The sequence below is a fragment of the Brachyhypopomus gauderio genome, unplaced genomic scaffold, assembly GCF_052324685.1.
Source record: "Brachyhypopomus gauderio isolate BG-103 unplaced genomic scaffold, BGAUD_0.2 sc238, whole genome shotgun sequence".
Classification (NCBI taxonomy): Eukaryota; Metazoa; Chordata; class Actinopteri; order Gymnotiformes; family Hypopomidae; genus Brachyhypopomus; species Brachyhypopomus gauderio.
Window position 1 is genome coordinate 5001 of NW_027507059.1, and position 7500 is coordinate 12500.

Sequence of the window (7500 nt, forward strand, 5' to 3'; positions counted from 1 at the left end):
TATCAGTTTAATATCTGATACGTCCTCCTATACGAGGACTTCATATTAAATGGATTTTTAGAACAGGGAGGCGAAACAGGGGCTTGCCCCGGTTCGCCCCACGCATCGACCTGGTATTGCAGTACCTCCAGGAACGGGTGCACCTTCCTAAGCTTGTGTGAAAAAAAGAGTTTGTTGCTGTTTGGTATAATCAGCCTGTTTTTATTTTAATGAATGAATGAATGTATTTATTTATTTGGTGTGTGTGTGTGTGTGTGTGTGTGTGTGTGTGTGTGTGTGTGTGTGTGTGTATATATATATATAAATATATATATATATATATATATATATATATATATGTATATATATTTATTGATTTGTCTGTCTGTCTGTCTGTCTGTCTGTCTGTCTGTCCATGTGAGGGAGCAGCCAAAATGAATAAATAAAACAAAGCAGCTCACTCCACTCCTTAAATAGGCAAGAATGAAGGGGTGAGTGGTCTCTGTCTGTCTGCCTGCAATTGTCAGCTGGTCACAAATGCAGTGAGAGCGGAGGCCACTCCCCTTTCGGCTGTTTGCAGTTTTCCCTCCGTTTTTGTTCTTTTTTTTTTTTTTTTTTTTTTTTTTTTTGAAATTGTTCCTGTTTTCTCTCTCTCTCTCTCTCTCTCTCTCTCTCTCTCTCTCTCTCTCATCATTGCCTGCCAGCCCTGTTGTTTGCAACAAGCAAGCCACAGCCTCGCAGGCTCCTCCCTTGTTACCGCGAACAAACGAGCTAGGCTCTTTGTTGGCGTGGCGGGACGCCTGAGCGTACACGGCTATAGCTCGGTTTCTCTTCATTCACGCACAAATCTTTCGCCTTTTACTAAAGATTTCCGTGGAGGGGGAACGTCAAAGAGTCAAAGTGATTTTTTGGAGCGCTCTGCCTCCGGGCGGGGCCGCAACAATCCGTATAACGAGAAAGTATAAACTTAGGGCGGGGTGGGAGTGGCTCGCTGGGTGTCTGGAAGAGGGGGGAAGGGCGGGTATGCCACGGAGGAGGCCTCCCTGCCTGCGAGGCCGGTGCCCCGGTCCAGCGCCCATTTCAGGTTATCGCTTCTCGGCCTTTTGGCTAAGATCAAGTGTAGTATCTGTTCTTATCAGTTTAATATCTGATACGTCCTCTATACGAGGACTTCATATTAAATGGATTTTTAGAACAGGGAGGCGAAACAGGGGCTTGCCCCGTTCGCCCCCACGCATCGACCTGGTATTGCAGTACCTCCAGGAACGGTGCACCTTCCTAAGCTTGTGTGAAAAAAAAGAGTTTGTTGCTGTTTGGTATAATCAGCCTGTTTTATTTTAATGAATGAATGAATGTATTTATTTATTTGGTGTGTGTGTGTGTGTGTGTGTGTGTGTGTGTGTGTGTGTGTGTGTGTGTGTATATATATATATATATATATATATATATATATATATATATATATATATGTATATATATTTATTGATTTGTCTGTCTGTCTGTCTGTCTGTCTGTCTGTCTGTCCATGTGAGGGAGCAGCCAAAATGAATAAATAAAACAAAGCAGCTCACTCCACTCCTTAAATAGGCAAGAATGAAGGGGTGAGTGGTCTCTGTCTGTCTGCCTGCAATTGTCAGCTGGTCACAAATGCAGTGAGAGCGGAGGCCACTCCCCTTTCGGGCTGTTTGCAGTTTTCCCTCCGTTTTTGTTCTTTTTTTTTTTTTTTTTTTTTTTTTTTTGAAATTGTTCCTGTTTTCTCTCTCTCTCTCTCTCTCTCTCTCTCTCTCTCTCTCTCTCTCTCTCATTGCCTGCCAGCCCTGTTGTTTGCAACAAGCAAGCCACAGCCTCGCAGGCTCCTCCCTTGTTACCGCGAACAAACGAGCTAGGCTCTTTGTTGGCGTGGCGGGACGCCTGAGCGTACACGGGCTATAGCTCGGGTTTCTCTTCATTCACGCACAAATCTTTCGCCTTTTACTAAAGATTTCCGTGGAGGGGAACGTCAAAGAGTCAAAGTGATTTTTTGGAGCGCTCTGCCTCCGGGCGGGGCCGCAACAATCCGTATAACGAGAAAGTATAAACTTAGGGCGGGGTGGGAGTGGCTCGCTGGGTGTCTGGAAGAGGGGGGAAGGGCGGGTATGCCACGGAGGAGGCCTCCCTGCCTGCGAGGCCGGTGCCCGGTCCAGCGCCCATTTCAGGTTATCGCTTCTCGGCCTTTTGGCTAAGATCAAGTGTAGTATCTGTTCTTATCAGTTTAATATCTGATACGTCCTCTATACGAGGACTTCATTAACATATTAAATGGATTTTTAGACAGGGGAGGCGAAACAGGGGCTTGCCCCGTTCGCCCCACGCATCGACCTGGTATTGCAGTACCTCCAGGAACGGTGCACCTTCCTAAGCTTGTGTGAAAAAAAGAGTTTGTTGCTGTTTGGTATAATCAGCCTGTTTTATTTTAATGAATGAATGAATGTATTTATTTATTTGGTGTGTGTGTGTGTGTGTGTGTGTGTGTGTGTGTGTGTGTGTGTGTGTGTGTATATATATATATATATATATATATATATATATATATATATATATATATGTATATATATTTATTGATTTGTCTGTCTGTCTGTCTGTCTGTCTGTCTGTCTGTCCATGTGAGGGAGCAGCCAAAATGAATAAATAAAACAAAGCAGCTCACTCCACTCCTTAAATAGGCAAGAATGAAGGGGTGAGTGGTCTCTGTCTGTCTGCCTGCAATTGTCAGCTGGTCACAAATGCAGTGAGAGCGGAGGCCACTCCCCTTTCGGCTGTTTGCAGTTTTCCCTCCGTTTTTGTTCTTTTTTTTTTTTTTTTTTTTTTTTTTTTGAAATTGTTCCTGTTTTCTCTCTCTCTCTCTCTCTCTCTCTCTCTCTCTCTCTCTCTCTCTCATTGCCTGCCAGCCCTGTTGTTTGCAACAAGCAAGCCACAGCCTCGCAGGCTCCTCCCTTGTTACCGCGAACAAACGAGCTAGGCTCTTTGTTGGCGTGGCGGGACGCCTGAGCGTACACGGCTATAGCTCGGGTTTCTCTTCATTCACGCACAAATCTTTCGCCTTTTACTAAAGATTTCCGTGGAGGGGAACGTCAAAGAGTCAAAGTGATTTTTTGGAGCGCTCTGCCTCCGGGCGGGGCCGCAACAATCCGTATAACGAGAAAGTATAAACTTAGGGCGGGGGTGGGAGTGGCTCGCTGGGTGTCTGGAAGAGGGGGGAAGGGCGGGTATGCCACGGAGGAGGCCTCCCTGCCTGCGAGGCCGGTGCCCCGGTCCAGCGCCCATTTCAGGTTATCGCTTCTCGGCCCTTTTGGCTAAGATCAAGTGTAGTATCTGTTCTTATCAGTTTTAATATCTGATACGTCCTCTATACGAGGACTTCATATTAAATGGATTTTTAGAACAGGGAGGCGAAACAGGGGGCTTGCCCCGTTCGCCCCACGCATCGACCTGGTATTGCAGTACCCTCCAGGAACGGTGCACCTTCCTAAGCTTGTGTGAAAAAAAGAGTTTGTTGCTGTTTGGTATAATCAGCCTGTTTTATTTTAATGAATGAATGAATGTATTTATTTATTTGGTGTGTGTGTGTGTGTGTGTGTGTGTGTGTGTGTGTGTGTGTGTGTGTGTGTATATATATATATATATATATATATATATATATATATATATATATATGTATATATATTTATTGATTTGTCTGTCTGTCTGTCTGTCTGTCTGTCTGTCTGTCCATGTGAGGGAGCAGCCAAAATGAATAAATAAAACAAAGCAGCTCACTCCACTCCTTAAATAGGCAAGAATGAAGGGGTGAGTGGTCTCTGTCTGTCTGCCTGCAATTGTCAGCTGGTCACAAATGCAGTGAGAGCGGAGGCCACTCCCCTTTCGGCTGTTTGCAGTTTTCCCCTCCGTTTTTGTTCTTTTTTTTTTTTTTTTTTTTTTTTTTTGAAATTGTTCCTGTTTTCTCTCTCTCTCTCTCTCTCTCTCTCTCTCTCTCTCTCTCTCTCTCTCATTGCCTGCCAGCCTGTTGTTTGCAACAAGCAAGCCACAGCCTCGCAGGCTCCTCCCTTGTTACCGCGAACAAACGAGCTAGGCTCTTTGTTGGCGTGGCGGGACGCCTGAGCGTACACGGCTATAGCTCGGGTTTCTCTTCATTCACGCACAAATCTTTCGCCTTTTACTAAAGATTTCCGTGGAGGGGAACGTCAAAGAGTCAAAGTGATTTTTTGGAGCGCTCTGCCTCCGGGCGGGGCCGCAACAATCCGTATAACGAGAAAGTATAAACTTAGGGCGGGGTGGGAGTGGCTCGCTGGGTGTCTGGAAGAGGGGGGAAGGGCGGGTATGCCACGGAGGAGGCCTCCCTGCCTGCGAGGCCGGTGCCCGGTCCAGCGCCCATTTCAGGTTATCGCTTCTCGGCCTTTTGGCTAAGATCAAGTGTAGTATCTGTTCTTATCAGTTTAATATCTGATACGTCCTCTATACGAGGACTTCATATTAAATGGATTTTTAGAACAGGGAGGCGAAACAGGGGCTTGCCCCGTTCGCCCCACGCATCGACCTGGTATTGCAGTACCTCCAGGAACGGTGCACCTTCCTAAGCTTGTGTGAAAAAAAGAGTTTGTTGCTGTTTGGTATAATCAGCCTGTTTTATTTTAATGAATGAATGAATGTATTTATTTATTTGGTGTGTGTGTGTGTGTGTGTGTGTGTGTGTGTGTGTGTGTGTGTGTGTGTGTATATATATATATATATATATATATATATATATATATATATATATATATGTATATATATTTATTGATTTGTCTGTCTGTCTGTCTGTCTGTCTGTCTGTCTGTCCATGTGAGGGAGCAGCCAAAATGAATAAATAAAACAAAGCAGCTCACTCCACTCCTTAAATAGGCAAGAATGAAGGGGTGAGTGGTCTCTGTCTGTCTGCCTGCAATTGTCAGCTGGTCACAAATGCAGTGAGAGCGGAGGCCACTCCCCTTTCGGCTGTTTGCAGTTTTCCCTCCGTTTTTGTTCTTTTTTTTTTTTTTTTTTTTTTTTTTTGAAATTGTTCCTGTTTTCTCTCTCTCTCTCTCTCTCTCTCTCTCTCTCTCTCTCTCTCTCTCTCATTGCCTGCCAGCCCTGTTGTTTGCAACAAGCAAGCCACAGCCTCGCAGGCTCCTCCCTTGTTACCGCGAACAAACGAGCTAGGCTCTTTGTTGGCGTGGCGGGACGCCTGAGCGTACACGGCTATAGCTCGGGTTTCTCTTCATTCACGCACAAATCTTTCGCCTTTTACTAAAGATTTCCGTGGAGGGGAACGTCAAAGAGTCAAAGTGATTTTTTGGAGCGCTCTGCCTCCGGGCGGGGCCGCAACAATCCGTATAACGAGAAAGTATAAACTTAGGGCGGGGTGGGAGTGGCTCGCTGGGTGTCTGGAAGAGGGGGGAAGGGCGGGTATGCCACGGAGGAGGCCTCCCTGCCTGCGAGGCCGGTGCCCGGTCCAGCGCCCATTTCAGGTTATCGCTTCTCGGCCTTTTGGCTAAGATCAAGTGTAGTATCTGTTCTTATCAGTTTAATATCTGATACGTCCTCTATACGAGGACTTCATATTAAATGGATTTTTAGAACAGGGAGGCGAAACAGGGGCTTGCCCCGTTCGCACCCACGCATCGACCTGGTATTGCAGTACCTCCAGGAACGGTGCACCTTCCTAAGCTTGTGTGAAAAAAAGAGTTTGTTGCTGTTTGGTATAATCAGCCTGTTTTATTTTAATGAATGAATGAATGTATTTATTTATTTGGTGTGTGTGTGTGTGTGTGTGTGTGTGTGTGTGTGTGTGTGTGTGTGTGTGTATATATATATATATATATATATATATATATATATATATATATATGTATATATATTTATTGATTTGTCTGTCTGTCTGTCTGTCTGTCTGTCTGTCTGTCCATGTGAGGGAGCAGCCAAAATGAATAAATAAAACAAAGCAGCTCACTCCACTCCTTAAATAGGCAAGAATGAAGGGGTGAGTGGTCTCTGTCTGTCTGCCTGCAATTGTCAGCTGGTCACAAATGCAGTGAGAGCGGAGGCCACTCCCCTTTCGGCTGTTTGCAGTTTTCCCTCCGTTTTTGTTCTTTTTTTTTTTTTTTTTTTTTTTTTTTGAAATTGTTCCTGTTTTCTCTCTCTCTCTCTCTCTCTCTCTCTCTCTCTCTCTCTCTCTCTCTCATTGCCTGCCAGCCCTGTTGTTTGCAACAAGCAAGCCACAGCCTCGCAGGCTCCTCCCTTGTTAACCGCGAACAAACGAGCTAGGCTCTTTGTTGGCGTGGCGGGACGCCTGAGCGTACACGGCTATAGCTCGGGTTTCTCTTCATTCACGCACAAATCTTTCGCCTTTTACTAAAGATTTCCGTGGAGGGGAACGTCAAAGAGTCAAAGTGATTTTTTGGAGCGCTCTGCCTCCGGGCGGGGCCGCAACAATCCGTATAACGAGAAAGTATAAACTTAGGGCGGGGTGGGAGTGGCTCGCTGGGTGTCTGGAAGAGGGGGGAAGGGCGGGTATGCCACGGAGGAGGCCTCCCTGCCTGCGAGGCCGGTGCCCGGTCCAGCGCCCATTTCAGGTTATCGCTTCTCGGCCTTTTGGCTAAGATCAAGTGTAGTATCTGTTCTTATCAGTTTAATATCTGATACGTCCTCTATACGAGGACTTCATATTAAATGGATTTTTAGAACAGGGAGGCGAAACAGGGGCTTGCCCCGTTCGCCCCCACGCATCGACCTGGTATTGCAGTACCTCCAGGAACGGTGCACCTTCCTAAGCTTGTGTGAAAAAAAGAGTTTGTTGCTGTTTGGTATAATCAGCCTGTTTTATTTTAATGAATGAATGAATGTATTTATTTATTTGGTGTGTGTGTGTGTGTGTGTGTGTGTGTGTGTGTGTGTGTGTGTGTGTGTGTATATATATATATATATATATATATATATATATATATATATATATATATATGTATATATATTTATTGATTTGTCTGTCTGTCTGTCTGTCTGTCTGTCTGTCTGTCCATGTGAGGGAGCAGCCAAAATGAATAAATAAAACAAAGCAGCTCACTCCACTCCTTAAATAGGCAAGAATGAAGGGGTGAGTGGTCTCTGTCTGTCTGCCTGCAATTGTCAGCTGGTCACAAATGCAGTGAGAGCGGAGGCCACTCCCCTTTCGGCTGTTTGCAGTTTTCCCTCCGTTTTTGTTCTTTTTTTTTTTTTTTTTTTTTTTTTTTTGAAATTGTTCCTGTTTTCTCTCTCTCTCTCTCTCTCTCTCTCTCTCTCTCTCTCTCTCTCTCTCATTGCCTGCCAGCCCTGTTGTTTGCAACAAGCAAGCCACAGCCTCGCAGGCTCCTCCCTTGTTACCCGCGAACAAACGAGCTAGGCTCTTTGTTGGCGTGGCGGGACGCCTGAGCGTACACGGCTATAGCTCGGGTTTCTCTTCATTCACGCACAAATCTTTCGCCTTTTACTAAA

General features: G+C 45.5%; 14 non-coding genes across 14 annotated transcripts in view; all 14 read left to right on the forward strand.

Annotated features, from left to right (window-relative positions):
• LOC143504049 (U2 spliceosomal RNA) overlaps positions 1-148 on the forward strand; it is a 194-nt gene extending 46 nt beyond the window's left edge. The window contains exon 1 of the small nuclear RNA XR_013127320.1: positions 1-148. This exon is cut by the window's left edge and continues 46 nt beyond it. This is a non-coding gene — a small nuclear RNA (U2 spliceosomal RNA).
• A 648-nt stretch (positions 149-796) lies between these two features.
• Positions 797-915, forward strand: LOC143504203 (U5 spliceosomal RNA). Its single transcript, XR_013127462.1, has one exon. It is a non-coding gene; the product is annotated as a U5 spliceosomal RNA (small nuclear RNA).
• Positions 916-1066: 151 nt separating this feature from the next.
• LOC143503969 (U2 spliceosomal RNA) lies at positions 1067-1258 on the forward strand. Its single transcript, XR_013127242.1, has one exon. It is a non-coding gene; the product is annotated as a U2 spliceosomal RNA (small nuclear RNA).
• Positions 1259-1908: 650 nt separating this feature from the next.
• On the forward strand, positions 1909-2027 carry LOC143504062 (U5 spliceosomal RNA). The gene has a single exon (XR_013127327.1). It is a non-coding gene; the product is annotated as a U5 spliceosomal RNA (small nuclear RNA).
• A 150-nt stretch (positions 2028-2177) lies between these two features.
• Positions 2178-2374, forward strand: LOC143504043 (U2 spliceosomal RNA). Its single transcript, XR_013127315.1, has one exon. It is a non-coding gene; the product is annotated as a U2 spliceosomal RNA (small nuclear RNA).
• Positions 2375-3019: 645 nt separating this feature from the next.
• Positions 3020-3138, forward strand: LOC143504064 (U5 spliceosomal RNA). Its single transcript, XR_013127328.1, has one exon. It is a non-coding gene; the product is annotated as a U5 spliceosomal RNA (small nuclear RNA).
• Positions 3139-3290: 152 nt separating this feature from the next.
• Positions 3291-3485, forward strand: LOC143504048 (U2 spliceosomal RNA). Its single transcript, XR_013127319.1, has one exon. It is a non-coding gene; the product is annotated as a U2 spliceosomal RNA (small nuclear RNA).
• Positions 3486-4129: 644 nt separating this feature from the next.
• On the forward strand, positions 4130-4248 carry LOC143504065 (U5 spliceosomal RNA). Its single transcript, XR_013127329.1, has one exon. It is a non-coding gene; the product is annotated as a U5 spliceosomal RNA (small nuclear RNA).
• Positions 4249-4398: 150 nt separating this feature from the next.
• Positions 4399-4589, forward strand: LOC143503987 (U2 spliceosomal RNA). Its single transcript, XR_013127259.1, has one exon. It is a non-coding gene; the product is annotated as a U2 spliceosomal RNA (small nuclear RNA).
• Positions 4590-5235: 646 nt separating this feature from the next.
• On the forward strand, positions 5236-5354 carry LOC143504067 (U5 spliceosomal RNA). Its single transcript, XR_013127331.1, has one exon. It is a non-coding gene; the product is annotated as a U5 spliceosomal RNA (small nuclear RNA).
• A 150-nt stretch (positions 5355-5504) lies between these two features.
• LOC143504218 (U2 spliceosomal RNA) lies at positions 5505-5696 on the forward strand. The gene has a single exon (XR_013127475.1). It is a non-coding gene; the product is annotated as a U2 spliceosomal RNA (small nuclear RNA).
• Positions 5697-6339: 643 nt separating this feature from the next.
• On the forward strand, positions 6340-6458 carry LOC143504068 (U5 spliceosomal RNA). Its single transcript, XR_013127332.1, has one exon. It is a non-coding gene; the product is annotated as a U5 spliceosomal RNA (small nuclear RNA).
• Positions 6459-6608: 150 nt separating this feature from the next.
• On the forward strand, positions 6609-6800 carry LOC143504084 (U2 spliceosomal RNA). The gene has a single exon (XR_013127347.1). It is a non-coding gene; the product is annotated as a U2 spliceosomal RNA (small nuclear RNA).
• Positions 6801-7450: 650 nt separating this feature from the next.
• Positions 7451-7500, forward strand: part of LOC143504069 (U5 spliceosomal RNA) — a 119-nt gene continuing 69 nt past the window's right edge. Inside the window, exon 1 of the small nuclear RNA XR_013127333.1 lies at positions 7451-7500. This exon is cut by the window's right edge and continues 69 nt beyond it. This is a non-coding gene — a small nuclear RNA (U5 spliceosomal RNA).